Source organism: Salvia miltiorrhiza, chromosome 4 (assembly GCF_028751815.1).
Source record: "Salvia miltiorrhiza cultivar Shanhuang (shh) chromosome 4, IMPLAD_Smil_shh, whole genome shotgun sequence".
Classification (NCBI taxonomy): Eukaryota; Viridiplantae; Streptophyta; class Magnoliopsida; order Lamiales; family Lamiaceae; genus Salvia; species Salvia miltiorrhiza.
In genome coordinates, this window is record NC_080390.1 from 17,379,089 (window position 1) to 17,391,215 (window position 12,127).

Below are 12,127 nucleotides of genomic sequence, written 5' to 3' on the forward strand. Positions count from 1 at the left end.
CCACCACAATAGAAACTTAGAAACCCCCATTAAATAATCATTTGAAAATGAGAAAATGAGTTTACATGGCAGAAGGAGTGCCATTAATCTTTAAGTGAAAGTTACCAAGATGATGAGAAAAGTTTGATATTAGAAGTCCCTAGTCAAATCTGAGAAGGTGACTTAGGACGAAGGAAACAATTAAGGTAGTTCACCACTTTACTAAGATGAAGTGGGTGCAAGAATGTTGTTAGGTCCTGAACTGGTCCAACAGGCGATTGAGAAAGTCGACCACATCAAGCAAAGAATCAAAGAAACTCAAGATAGACAAAAGTCTTACGCCGATAAACGCCGATTGGAATTAGAATTTAATGTTGGGGATCGAGTTTTCCTCAAAGTCTCTCCCTCAAAGGGAGTTATACGTTTCGGAAAGAGGGGCAAGTTACGACCCCGTTATATAGGACCTTTTGAGACCTTTCGGATAAGTTAGGTCTTTGTAGCCTATAAGTTGGCTCTGCCACCAAGCATTGTGGATGTATACAATACGTATAGCACCTCGCAATTAAGAAAGCATGTGATTAAGCAAGATAAAGTAGTCATAGCCAGGACCTAAGTTGTGATGAGAAATCAGTCCAGATACTTGATCGCAAGATTCAAGTTTTACGAGGCAATAATATTGTTCTCGTCATGTAGTGGAACCATCACAGGATGGAAAAGGCCACAAAAGAGATGAATGAAACGAATGACTAGTATCACAAGATAGAATACCAGATATGCAATTCCGAGGACGGAATTTTTATAAGGAGGGAGGAATGTAATACCCCGTTTCCCCGAGCTAAATTTAGAATTTATTTTAAACTTAAGATTTAAGATGATTCACGCCGGATTGAGAAAAAGAGTTTATTTTAATTCCAACAAAAGTGTTTAAAAAAAAAAAAAACACATTTATAAATTTAGTTATTAAATTTATGTGCGTCGCATATTTATTTAATTTAGCATTCAAAGCATTTTTTTTACGAGCTTTTATTTAAGCAAACACTGAACGATTATTACAGTTTTCATAGTACAACCTGGAAGACTTTTATTTATTTATCTTATTTATTTATTTTATTCCTACACCTACTCCCACCACTAACTCCTCTACTGCACATCACCAACTTCCCTACTGCAATACACCCACTACATCTACTCCTTTACAGGCAATCAAGCCATGCCTTTACAGTCAGACTCCTCATCTGCAATACAACTATACATCAACCAAGTTTCTGCCTTTTTCCATTAGGCACAAATTAATTGATCACTCACCACATATCACTTCGCAAGAAAGAAACTCAAATTCATAAGTCTATACAAAATATATATTTCAAGCTCATCTCCTTCAACAATTCAGCAGCAGCAGCAAACGATCAGCCCTCTCATTCAAGGTTTACCAACTTAAATTATGTTTTACTTTAGCTTTATAAATCACACTAGAAAACCAACAAATACAAGTTTGAACTGCATAAGCCTCAATGTTTCAATAAAAGATGAGTCTTGAAGCATGATTTTCCCTTTATGTTAAAACTGCATACAATCTGTGTACATATATACATATATGAAGCATGATTGAGAAGAGAAGTAGAACCACAAAGCTTGAATTTTTATTCTTTATTTCTGAACTTGCTACGTTGAGTCGGGTTGCTGTTTTTGGGTGTGAGTCGAGCCGGGGTGGTGGCTGGACTAGGCTGAGATTTCGCAGAGGGAGGCCGTGGCGCGGCGGCCCTGCCGCTGTCGTCCGGCCACGGACGGAGGGAGAGCAGGGTAGACAGGGGCGGCGTTGTTGTCGTCTGCCGGAGACAGAGAGGTGAGACGTCGGAGTCGGCGGACGGTGGTGGTTAGCTCCCGCTGCTACGGCCGTCGGATCTCTGAACAAGCGAGAGATTTGAGAGAGAAACGATGGAGGTGGAGGGCTCAGCGGCGGTCAGTGGCGGTCCTCGCTGCTGTCGACCTGAATCGAGAGGGAGGAGGTGCCGCTGTGCTCGGCCACTGTCAGCGAGAGAGAGGGAAGTGATGGGCGTCCGTTTTAGCGCGAGAGAAGGGAGAGCAGTTGAGGGAGAGGAGAGTCGACGGCGCTCGTCATCGTTTCCCTGAGTCGCCGGGGTTGGTGGAGTCGGCGGCGGAGTCTTGGGAGAGAGGGAGTAAGATCTGCAGTTGCGTGTGTGTGTGCGTGTGATTTGGGGGAGGCGAGGGGTGACCAGCCGGCAGCCTTTCGCCGGAGACGGAGCCGCTGCGGCGGAACTTATGGCTGAGAGAGAGAGGGGCGAATCGAGAGAGAGAGAGAGTTGAGAATGAAAGGGGGGGGGGCGTCTGTGAAGAAGAAGGGTTTTGGGGTTGGGCTTAAAATTGGGCTTAAAATTGGGCCTTTTCTTTTAATTTCAGTTGGGCTCTTTAATTGGGCCGATTGTCGGGCTTGGTTGTGGGCCGATTTTCTTTGTTTAATTTTCAGTTGGGCCTTTATTTTATTAAAACAGATGGGCCTTATTTAAATACCACTTGGGCCGATTTTTTTTAAGGAAAATGTTGGGCCTTAATTCAATTATTTAATAGATGGCCCTATTATTGTTTAATTAACTTGGGCTGCCCATTTTATAGTGGGCTGCGAAAATTTTTAAGAAAAAGGGGGAGGTCCTTGATTTAATTATTTTAAATGGGCTGCCCATTATTTATTAATTGGACTTATAGCAAGGTTTGAATAATTTTTATTTAAAGAATAATTTGCATAATAATATTATTATTATTATTATGTGCATATACGATTAAGCATGAGATGATTTGTATAATAATATTATATCATTATTATGTGCATATTTTAAGTAATTACTTACCATATGCTAAGTATGCATTTGCATCATGCAATAAAAGTATTTATGATTTAATTGGTTTTATTTATAAATCCAATTATTTAAGAAAATTGAGTAAGAATATTGTTGGTGTTCTTAACTCAAGAGAAATATTTTCAAGTATTTATTTATTAAATTTTGAAAACCCGGCTAAGTGAATCATAGAATGTTAAGCACTACACCATGACTTAAGATTAGATACAAGGAGACCTATTGAGAATAGATTTCTTGTAGGCTTCGAGCATCAGAAGGATTAGCACTGCTATTCCGATTCAGAGATAAGGTTAAACGACAGGCTTTGCCTATACAGGTGGGCATTACTTTTACTATACGTATATAGAGATCCCCTGCGTGTCGTAGGCCTCTTATACGAATATATGCATGAGATGATTTTAACTGTTAATTTCAGTTTATTATTATGCCCAAATGATAAATGACTCTTATGAAATGAAAATGAAATGTTCATGAAATGAAATGAAATGTTTATGAAATGATTGACTGCCAAAAATGTTTATGTTTTTATATGTATCCTATCTGTGTTGGTTCGCCAACTTTAAAGGAAATCCAATTGGGATCCTATGCTAGACAAAGGTCGCTAGCTAGGGTTAACGTGTACACTCATGGAGACCGCGAGTCGCTTGCGACCGGTCTTGGCGTCCGTGGTAAGGAGGCCTCCTTCCCGGCGCGTGACAGAAAGGAACAGATATGGATCATATGAAGGAAAATGATCGGCCGATCGACTTTATGAAAATGAAAGAAATGTTTTAGTAAGCGCAGGTCTTTCAAGAAAACCCCTGTGTGTTACTGTTATGGCAGTTCAATTTATATATGTATGCATGTTGTATTTTCGGCTATGCCCACTGAGTATTTTTATACTCAGCCCTGCATGTATTTCTAAATGTGCAGGTTGAGCAGTTGATGGAATGGAATGATGTTGAGCGGGTGTTACTTTGACATTTCAAGAAATGTAACCTTGAGTATACATCTTCATATGTATATCTCACACGTTTTCCGCTGCAAAACACTTTGATTAGGATAACTTTATGTTATGAAATTGTTACACGTGTTATTGGGTAAACCACCTTAATCAGTTCTCATTTATGTGTATGTTTTATAAGTATCCAAATAATCATATATGATCCTAGCATTTTATCTATGAGTGACATTTCCATATACTTTAATGTTAAGTAATTGTCCATTTCTATTTCTTATTGTTCACCCAAGTCATAACCCCGGTTAACCCGTCATTGGGATAGTGGGCTGTGACAGTTTCGTTTCAAACTAACTCTCTCAAATTAGTCTAAGAATTCAATTTAGACTAGTACTCAATTTTAAAAGAGTAGAAGCAATCAAGGGTTCAACTTAGTCAAGCAATTGACTCAGAGCAGACGACCTGCTCTGATACCACCCTGTCGCAGCCCGATTCCCGACACTAGTGATAGTGGGGTACGAGTATCGACACGACTATTTTTAAAAGAATAAATGATAAGAAGAATAGGTCGAACATTAAGCGGAAGCTCGCATCAAAGCATACTAAGGAAAATCATCATAAATGACCCCAAGGGTAAAATTGTCAACGTCGTTATAACTTTTTAATTATCAGGAATTTCAAGATCAAAAACAAAACGGGTATCGCTCATTTTTCGTAAGGAATCATAATATGCAGAGTATCGCAGCAAAAGGCGAATCGATTATATGTATGAAGACATATAACCGTGAGTACATTGCTTAACTTCAAAAGAAAAGTTAAAGTATATCAATTATCAAGACTTTATCGTCAAAATGGAAATACGATAAAGTAAATACATCCTTTAACAATTCCCCGCCAGCACCAGACCAATCTCGCTCCTCGCTTAGCCTGCACATTTAGAAATACATGCAGGGCGTGAGTACATAATACTCAGTGGGCAAACGCCGAAAAACGAGAAAGGTGCTCTTAGAGCTATAAGTTTGAAGCTTGCCACATCTCAGCAATACACAGAAATAAGTTAGTATTAAATGAATCTGTGCATGTGGTTTTCATAATCATGACATCATAAGTAAACGACTGCAGTCAAAGATCTCAACATGTATGTACCACATCTACAACTCATCATCATCAAAGGTACTGAGAAGTAGGCCTCCCTCTCAAGTACCGTGACCGGCCGATTCGCTCAACGGCTCACAGTCACCTCAGTGTACACTAGCCCTGGCAGGATAGCTATCAACTGCCCAGGACCCGAATTCGTCTCATCTCATCAGTAGAGGGTAACATACAAGCTCAACATCAAAAATTGGCAAGTCAAACATTTCTCAACATCATTTATCTCAAATAATTTGATAAGCTTATAACATCATTAAATCATTTCAGAAAGCTCGAATGATATACGTATACTCAAAATATTGCCCACCTGAAGACCTTACTCAAAAACTCCCGTCAAAGCGGAGTTACTTACTTCCCTGCTCTGCTCGTGTCTTCAGGGATCATCGTCATCATCGAAGGTTCATGTCATAAAATGAATCTCGATTAGAACTCAACGACAAAAACTCATGCCTTAACTCATGCTCTATCTTATATTCTATCTCTTAATCGACTCTACATAAACTTCTTCACTCATTTCAAATCCTTAAGTCCAAGGATAGGTTTCAAGAAAATCATGGTTCTAAGTCTCGATTTATCTCTCATATAAGACTCGTCTAATCTCATTAAAACACTTAGGCAACATAAACACATAAGGCACATAAGAAAATACAATCAAACATCAATGATGAGTTATGTATCTTTGCAATTAGCGTCTAATCTCATTAAAACACTTAGGCAACATAAACACATAAGGCACATAAGAAAATACAATCAAACATCAATGATGAGTTATGGATCATTGTCAGTGTTTGGGATTCCAACCCAGTTTACTACACCGTGTAATCCCTATATAAGATGGTGTGGTGGAGAGAAGAAATAGGTCACTCTTGAAAAAAATATGTTCAATGATGAGTTATGTATCTTTGCAATTAGCCCTAAAGAATCAGAAGGTGGTTAATAGCAATGATACACGATTCTTAGAAGTGGACTATGGGAGTAATCACTAATCCAAGTCAGATAGTGTACTTCAAGAAATTGAAGACATTAGACAGGCGATTCCATCACCCAAGCCAAGTGTGCAAGAGTTTTGTACCACAAGACACTGCACGCACTGTTGACACACATGTGCCACCACAGATCCATTGTAGTGGGAGGGTTGTGGGACAACCTGATCGATTTATGTTCTTGGGAGAATCGTTGGATTCAGTCCCTGGTAGTGAATATAAGAGAATCGACCCAGATATCTACTTGAAATTAGTGGAAGACGAGAATGTAGACTTCTGGCACGCCTCAATGGAGGAATCCATTAAGAATATGGTTGTATACTAAGAAAATCTTGCTACCAGAATGCCGTAAAGCCATAGGTTGCAAGTGAGTATACAAGAGAATGATAAGTCCGAATGAGTAAGGTCGTAGCCTTTAAAGCTAGACTGGTGGCGAAAGGTTATGCCCAGTGTGAAGGTATAGGTTATGATGATATTTTCGCCAGTGCCATGCTCAGAACATTCGGATCATTTTACCCATAACAGCTCACTTAAACCATCGAGGTTACGTGAGGGAGGGAGAGAAACATCTCGTGTCAATCGCTCTCGTGTCATCGGTGATGTGGTTTATCTTGCATTTTATGTAGATAATATCCTCCTAATTGGCGACAATATGGAGCTATTATCAAGACATAAAGTAATGGTTATCCGAACAGTCTCAGATGAAAGACTAAGGAGGTACAGTATACGTCTCTGTGATCAAGGTTATAAGGGATCACTAGAAAAAGGATGTTGGGCTTATCTCGAGTGTCTTACATTGATACTGTGAATGCTCGTTTTAGTATGAATACCGCCAAGAAAGGATTGCTACCTTTTAGATATGGCGTTCCTTTATCTAAAGACTATGTCTTAAGATACCTGTTGAGGTTGAGGAAATGAAGACAGTATTCTACGTTTCCGCAGTAGATAGCTTCATGTATGGATTACTATGTACGAGATCTTATATTTGCTATGCAATTAGCATGGTTGTAAGATATCAGTATAGTCCTAGTTAAGACACTGAACTGTGGTAAATTATATTCTCAAGTCCATGACTAGAGAATAAGGATAGTTTACTAGCTAGACAGTTTAGTTCCCTTTTTGGATTATACGATTTCGGATTTCCAGGCTGACCGGAACAAAGAATAATTACCTCGAGCTATGTGTTTTTTCTTGGGAGGTAAAACCTTTTGGTTTGACCACTACCTCCAGGATCTAAGGGTAATTCCTAGTTTGCGTGGGAGCATCACCTTCGTGATACCTCAAGTGCAGTTGCGAACTCTAAGGAATCCAAGAACCACAAGGGGTTAAACACATGGAGAGTAAGTACCAAGTTATACGATTATTCGTAAATCGAGGTTTTTGTGCTCAAAGAATAAATTCTCACATATTGGAGAAACCTACTGATCTTTCACAAAAGGCTTATCGCAAATGGTCATTGAAAGATGGGAATGTGATTGATGCCAGATTGATGCCACCCACTTAGGAAACTTTAAGTATAAGTGGGAGAAGTGTTAGGTGATTGGTAAATAGACGCATTGTATACTAAAAGTTTGCTTTAGTATAAGTGGGAGATTGTTGGATTTGTATACTGAAAGCAAGAACGTTTTATGCTTGTATACAATGTTTCCTAAGTTCACTATCTAATCTCCTATCTGATTGTGTTCAGGATTGCATATGTATGTTCTTTATCTCTATATAAGTAGATTATATGGTGTGTTGTAGATCACAGAAGACCATATAATTGGAATAACCTTAAGAGATATAATATGATCACAGCCGAAATAACTCTAGGACAAGTTATTGGTTTAGGCTGCAGTATAGATGGAAGTAGTTTGTCTTGGCTACTTGTCTATACTGGTACGTCATTACGTATTGATAGGACCACAGTTTGAGATGTATTCTTCTATCTGACTTAAGTGAAGAATCAAGATCTCGGTGACTTATAAATCTTAATACTAATAAGTATTCAGATATATATGTTAACTCGTATATCACTTTGACTTACTATGGGTGAAGGTTATATACTAACTCGAGTACTCTGTATCTTGGGTGATAGCGGTTGATATATGATATTTGATTATCTGTATTAGTACCCGTATCCGGTATAGGATAATGACATCCCCTTAAGGAGCTCAATAAGGTTTATTACGCTAAACCCTGCAGGTTGATTAAGTTCAGGCGTAATAATAAAGTTTGAGTGGTACTGCTTAAGGATTATAAAGAGATTAATTAATTTAAGCTGTCAGAGCTCTAATTAATTAATGGATGTCGGATATTTTAAATACGGAGATTTAATAAGTCTAAATACAAGCCCCGACTCATCACCGGCAATAAAGGGGTAAGTCAGTATCGGTTCTCTAGTGGAATGAACTGATATTTATAAATTAATTATGGTCTGGGCTGACCATGGATGAATTAATTTATTTGAGGCCCATCTTTATTCCTTGTATCTGGTCCCTGGGCTGGCCCAATGTCTCCTAGCCCAAGAAGACAGAATTTTCGGCCCTCACTAAGATTGTGGCGCCTCCTCCCCTTTTCTGTATTATTAAATACAGCTGTCAGCTCTCAGGAAAAGACTGATAAAAATTAGGGTTTTTGAGAGCAGAGGGAGGCGCAGGAAACGTGTGTGGCCATTCTGTCTTGGGAATTTCCATAGCTCGTTGTCCATCCAACGTTGGGAATTGAGCGGGATACAGTCGAGAAGATCAGAGCTGGAGTCAGATTTTCGCAGGAAACCAAGTTCTGGCAGTCTCCGTAAAACGGCCATAACTTCCTCCACAGAACTCCGATTCCGACGAATCAGGCGGCCACGGAAAGCTCTTTCGAAGACGAAGAAGTCGTATTTCTGCACAAAATACGATTGGAGGTCGTTTGAGGGGTCAAACGGAGCGTTGAAGTTGGCTGACCTGTTCAGCGACAGATTGACGAATTCTTAGGAATTCTTCAGGTATTTCTGAACTCCAACGTGCAGCTGTTAAATTCATAGGAGCATGTTAGGATTAATCGTTGTATGATAAATTAATAATAATCCAAGAAACGATCATCGGGCAAAGCGGAACGTTAATTCAGTTTAATATTCCTTCAATTGGTATCAGAGCCCAGGATTAATTTCTTGGCTCTATTATTAATTTATGTACGATTAATAATGTGCGTTGTTTTTACTGCTGTTGTTCTTCGTGGCTTGTTGATTCGTGGGATACGTCGTTTGACGTTGTAATCGTTTTTCACCACGAGAAAATCCGTGGTTAGATTAGGATTTCAATTGTATTTGTTTTTCCGTTGTAAATCTGTAAAACCGAGGAACGAAACGAGGATGACGACGAATCAACAACGAGGAACGGTGTTTTGGTGGAACGGAGGCCAACGGGCACGGAGCGAGCAAGGCCGTCGGCGCCGAGGGCCGCGCGCGCACGAGCGCTTGCGCGCTGTGCGTCGTGCGCCCGGGCTGGCGTCGTGCGCCCTTGCTGCTGCTCGTGCGTTTCAGTTAGGCAAGGTCCAGGCAAGGCGCGGCTGGGCTGGGGCGAGCGGGGGCGGTGCGCGCCTAGGGCTGCGCGTGTGCGCTTCGCGCGCTGCGTGCCTGGACGGCGTCGCACGGCCGCTGCTGCCGAGCTGCTGCTTGCGCGCCGAGGGGGCCGGAGTCTGCTGCTGTTGGCGCGGGTCAGGGCGAGCGATGGGGGCAGCGCGCGCCTGGGGCAGTGCCTGCGCGCTGTGCGCGCGGCATGCCCGGCAGGCGACGCACTGCCGCTGTCGCTGCTGCTGTCCAGTCCACGCCGGAGCCTGCTGCTGACGTTGCTGTGCACCGGGGGGGCGAGCAAGGCGGCTGCTGTCGCTGCTGCACGCCGAGGCTGCTGCAGCGCCGGGCGGCGCTGTGCGGCGGCTGTGCAAGGGAGGCGGCGCTTGATTCCCCAAACCCTGGCAGGTCGCGCGGGTCAGAGGGGTGAAGACCCGGATCCGAGGCGCGGATTCGGGTACAGTTCGCGGGTCTGGGCTGCTCCATGCGGGCCTGGGCTTCTCTTTGCGAGTTTGGGTTGCTGAACGGGCCTGGGCGGCTGGGCCGCGGTTTTGCCCTTTTTATTTTTCTTTTCTATTGTTTTATTGTAATAGATTAGAAATGGGATTCCACGAAATTGAGCTCAAATTTGGTGGATATCTAGCCCAGACAGTAAGGTTGATACCATAAAAAGTTGGAAAGCTAGATCACATAGGAAGCTACTGAAATGAATGACTTTGTCCCCTGTTCTCTGAAATTCCCGGTAGAAATGTGCAGATTTGGTTTTGCATTTTATACAAATAGTAAATCAAGTCCAAATGACTTGAACTTTTACCGGTATGCTCAGGACTCATGTAGGGAAATGCTGTAAAATTTTCAAAGCCATTAGACATCGACAACCCGTCGATCACAGTAGGTCAGTAGCCTACGAAAAATCACCAAAAACTCATCTCAAACTCTTAAATGCTCAATTCAACATTCCTTCAAAGAAAACCAATCAAAGCTCATTTTAAACACATATAACACTCAAAAACATTCAAAAACATTAAAATACTCATCATACTCAATCTCAAATCTCAAGGAAAACGTTTCTACAAACGCATCAATTTAATCCTCTTCTCAATCTCATGCTCAAAATCATTCAATCATTCATTAATGACTTCATACCTCATGTAACTCATTTTACACAAATAAATCCCCTATAATCATGCCAACTAAACTCTAATAAAAACTCATATATCCACATAAACTCTCAACAAAAACATGACAACTTTCACATAATGGTCATAAAGCAAATTAGACCTCATGTTATCAATCATCGACTTCTCAAGATATGAAAACTCAAAAATTCTCATAAACTAACTCAAGTCAAAATTTTACTTAGCTTAGAAAAGACTTATTCAAACATATTAAAACACTAACATCATGTTCAATTACCTATATTTTAAGCCAAAACACTTAATAGACATATAGATCAAAAAGTCCTAATTTTTCTAAACTAACTCGTTGAAATTTATAAACACATATGAATCTTTAATCCATTCATATATCTTTCATTTTTAACCAATTAATCTCACATAAAAACCATCATTTACATATAAGGGCATATATACACATATCCCTAATTTTAGTAAACTAACTCACATCAAAAACTCCAATGGACATCATATACTCAAATTACTCCATCAATCATCATCACATACATCTCATAGACTCATTTACATCATCAATTTATATATTATCTCATTGACTCCAAATCTCCCAATTTTGGGTAAACTAAACTCATTCAAAATTTGAATCTCAAAACATAGCTTTTCAAAACACATATCAATCATCACCAAACATATCATAAATCATTTTTCTCACCCCAATTCAAGGAAAGAAAAAGAAAATTTTTTGAAGGGTATGAGACCCATATTTTCGAAAATTTAGAGAAAAATGAAGGGGGTGATTTTCTTGCTTCAAACTCTCAAGAATACTCACATACAATCTCATACAAGTCTAGTCTATGAATATGGAGATCACTTACCCAAGTTTACACCAAATATCAAACTTTCTCTCTCTAACTTTGAAGATCAATCTTCAAGGATTTCCTTGAATTCAAGTTGATAGGATGTGTTTAGGTGGGATTTTGTTGGTGATTTATGTGTTTGGCATATTTTGGTGAAGCTTCGGAGGTCTCATCCATGGTTGACAATGGTGGAAAGTAGAGAGATGAGGGAGAGAGGGTGTTGGTCGAATGGAGTGAGTGAGTGAGAGAGAATTGCTTGGTAAGATTTGTGAGGATTTGGTAATCTTATAGAAGATTTGGCAATCTTTGGAAAGATTTGTAATCTTATGAAATATTTGGCAATTAATGCCTTGATCTCTCTCTCTCTCTAATCTCTACACTCTCTCTAATCTCTACTCTCTCAATCTCTACACTTAGCAATTTATTGAATTAGTCACATGCTTAGGAAAATTAAAATAATAGTGTGAGTAAGGTGATTAAATAATAACCACAAAAACTATGGAAATATTACTCATTAATAAAGTACCATAGTATAATTATTCATGTGACCAAAATAAAATAATTATAGCACTAATATTAGTGCACTCACTCAATTATAATATTCCTCATCATAGGAAAAATAATTTAAAAAAATTTATGCTTGGAAAAATTTCCATAAACCGGCATCGTTCGAATTTCCGG

At 39.8% G+C, this 12,127-nt stretch overlaps 2 long non-coding RNA genes across 2 annotated transcripts; one reads left to right on the top strand and one right to left on the bottom strand.

Annotated features, from left to right (window-relative positions):
• Positions 1-1,097: 1,097 nt before the first annotated feature.
• LOC131019874 (uncharacterized) lies at positions 1,098-4,067 on the top strand. The gene is made up of 3 exons (XR_009100518.1): positions 1,098-1,403; positions 3,093-3,168; positions 3,765-4,067. It is a non-coding gene; the product is annotated as an uncharacterized LOC131019874 (long non-coding RNA).
• A 407-nt stretch (positions 4,068-4,474) lies between these two features.
• LOC131019875 (uncharacterized) lies at positions 4,475-11,739 on the bottom strand. The gene is made up of 3 exons (XR_009100519.1): positions 11,465-11,739; positions 5,249-5,312; positions 4,475-4,716 (listed from the first exon to the last, which is right to left on the bottom strand). It is a non-coding gene; the product is annotated as an uncharacterized LOC131019875 (long non-coding RNA).
• Between the last annotated feature and the right edge of the window lie 388 nt (positions 11,740-12,127).